At 43.8% G+C, this 3377-nt stretch overlaps 1 protein-coding gene across 1 annotated transcript in view; it reads right to left on the bottom strand.

Moving 5' to 3' along the window:
* Positions 1-1131: 1131 nt before the first annotated feature.
* The window catches only part of dennd4c (DENN/MADD domain containing 4C), an 89161-nt gene continuing 86915 nt past the window's right edge, over positions 1132-3377 (bottom strand). The window contains exon 38 of the mRNA XM_063187488.1: positions 1132-3377. This exon is cut by the window's right edge and continues 961 nt beyond it. The gene's annotated coding sequence lies outside the window, so the exon portion shown is untranslated.

Below are 3377 nucleotides of genomic sequence, written 5' to 3' on the forward strand. Positions count from 1 at the left end.
CCAAAAGCCCTTTTGCTGTGAGTCCACAGTCTTGTATGGCAATAATATACTTCCAGGGCTGGGCTGCGTTTCCCAAAAACCCTTAAGTAGTACTTATGCCTAAGTACAGTAGTACTTAAGCATAAAGGGCCACATAGGCAGTATACCACATCACTAAAAGTATATGCGTGCAATCATTTTACAGGCCTGCATACAATATTTTTTCAGGCGGTTGCGCCAAGAGCATTCGCAAGGTAAAATAGTGTATGTATAGACTTTTAGTGATGATGTGAGACCTATTTCTAATATATGTCCTAGGTGGCCCCTCATACTCAAGTACTACTTAGGCTTAAGTACTACTTAAGGTTTTTGGGGAAACGCAGCCCTGGTCAGTTGAGAATGGGCATGTGTGTTACAACCCTACACATCAGCATTTAGAGTTATCACCGTAAATGCAGTGGAAAATTGAAATATAATTTGATGTTTGCTCAATGGGTGCACAGTGATTCAAAAGGTATATTGAGCTGTACACTAGTGAAGAAAGAAAATAATAAATTAAGGCTATGTTGTTATTTCAGAAGAAAAAGCCATCATCATCATCATTATGTTCTGTCAGTAAAGAACATACAGTAAACTACTTCACCCTTTTCTTTGCTGATAAGGTCTCTCTTTCCCGGTGATGGTGTGTGTGCGTGTGTGTGCGCGCATCTTTGTGGGCATCTGTATGTATGTGCCCTTTCATCGGGGTCTTTACACTCTGCCTACACATGCATCGTGTTTGTGTGTATGGATGCTTTTTTCAAGTGCGACTGGCTAAAACACTTCTGGTTTAGAAAAAGTTAACATTAGGAGCAAGCATACACAAACACACACACAGACACACTAAGGCAGTAACTGTGAATGTTCTGTGTGTTTGTCCACTTGTGCTGGTTTTGCTACATCCATATAGACATCATCATGTGCTTATGCACAGGAGAGAGAGAGAGAGAGAGAGAGAGAGAGTAGAGAGAGAGTAGAGAGATAGTAGAGAGAGAGAGAGAGAGAGAGAGAGAGAGAGAGAGAGAGAGAGAGAGAGGAGAGAGAGAGAGAGAGAGAGAGAGAGACACACACACACACACACACACACACACACACACACACACACACACACACACACACACACACACGGAGGTACAGAAAGATAGAGAGAAATGAAATTGGAACAAGAGAGAGAGAGGGAGAAAAGAAAGAGAGCCAAATCAGCACGCCCCAACTGGCATCAAAGATTTTCTTAATGGAGTAAGATAATTCAAACTCTGCCGACCCAATGCAAAGGAGTGTGCTAAGGGGATGTTGTCCCCTCCTTCTTCTTCTCTTTCTGTAGCATTTGATAGCGGCTTGCATAATATGTGTGCTACCGCCATCTACGGTGCCATTGAAACGCCATTTGATCTCCACCTAAAGCCTCTAAAAGGTCTCCTAACAGAAGGTCTCCTAAAGGGGCGTTCACAGGACATCACATGGATCCAGGAAATGCATGGGCTTGAAGTATCTTACTCAACTAGACAATTCTCTGCTGGCGTTTCCAAACAAGCGTCTCAACTGTTGCCCATCATGAGGAGATGTAATAACACTAGAGGGGAGTACGACACTCACAGCCTTTAATGAAGACCTTCACCAGGGGGCAGCATAGTACTAACATACATGGATTTCATCAAAGAGCCCGTTTATATGGCCACAATAATCTCTTTATTGGAATAAACAGGTTATTAGAGTAAACGGTTTATTGCTGTTTATATGCAGTCCGTCGGTTGCCTGTGTTCCACTAAAGTGTGTGACACGAAACTAGAATTTAAGGCTTGTGATTGGCTACTTATCCTTCTAGAGTGTCAATAACCTGATCATAACCCGATTATGCTGGATACATGACACGAGAAATCAGTTTATTAGCCAAAAACCTACCTGTGCGAATCGGATTTCTCATAAACCGATAACGGCAATAACCCGATTATGAAAACTGTTTATTCAGTTTACATGAGCGCTCAAATAAACCGGTAACTCCAAAAACCTGTTCATAAACGGTTTATTGATGTGCATATAAACGGGCTCAAAGACTGCTGTGATTCATGGAATGTCCCAAACTCATCTATCTGCAACTATAATTATTACCAACTACTTTACAGTCACTCTCACAACTTGTGAGTCAGTGTAAATCATATAACATTCACGCACACACACGTGCGCGCGCACACACACCAAAAAGTGGCCATTCCCAGTGTCCCCTTTAACCAGGCTAATTTAAGACAATTTACCCAAAAGTGCCTAAATAACTAACGTTTCTGGACACACACGCACGCACACGCATACACACGCACACACGCGCACACACACACACAGAGACCATCACAAATCTGATTTACACAGGTCCAAATGTAGAAAAATATGTACATGAAAAAACAAAATTGAACAACTAAAATCAAAACAGCCCAGACGACTGAGCAACCATCTTTCTAAAAGTGCACATCAAACTCTAAGACTGGTTGTCATGGACACACACACACACACACACACACACACACACACACACACACACGCACACACGCACGCACGCACGCACGCACGCACGCACGCACGCACGCACGCACGCACGCACGCACGCACGCACACACACACACACACACGCACACACACACACAAGCACACCTGTTCTCTCCAAGCATAAAAGCGACATTCAAACCCCATGTGCATTTAAGCAAAATGACGTGTGTGAGTGTGCAACTGTTCGATTGAACTTGGTCCACATCCTTCATCCAAAGTCATGTATCAATACAGAGTTCAGCTCCTCCAGGTCACAGCCATTGACTCTTGTTATGGTGGCAGTTATATCTCTCATATCAATCAAGTCTGATTTGGGGGTCAAGTTGAGTTTTTTGTGTCTACGTTGGTGTGTGTAGAATTCAGAACCAGAGACAAGGATTAGACACATATACTCCAGGGGTCAGACTCTGTGTGCGTGTGTGTGTGCGTGTGGGGTGTGTGTGTGTGTGTGTGTGTGTGTGTGTGTGTGTGTGTGTGTGTGTGTGTGTGTGTGTGTGTGTGTGTGTGTGTGTGTGTGTGTGTGTGTGTGTGTCTCTCGCACACACTTTCGGGCCAGCACAAAAAAAAAACAGTTCTGGAATGCAGGAGGGCAGTGACACAAAGATGCGTCATCAACTGTACAACAAATCAAAAAAGAAGGATAATCCCACCACCAACGAAGAAGAAGAAAAAGTATCCTGTTTCCATAGCGCTGTGACCCTTCACCCCCGAGGCCAAGAAACAGACCTGTATACTTAACAGGAGGCTACTACTTGATGGGGCTGAACCCAGATGACAGGCACTCTGGAGGTCATGAGAACCTACTGAAAAGTCTTGCTTGG

This window comes from Engraulis encrasicolus, chromosome 21 (genome assembly GCF_034702125.1).
Source record: "Engraulis encrasicolus isolate BLACKSEA-1 chromosome 21, IST_EnEncr_1.0, whole genome shotgun sequence".
NCBI lineage: Eukaryota > Metazoa > Chordata > Actinopteri > Clupeiformes > Engraulidae > Engraulis > Engraulis encrasicolus.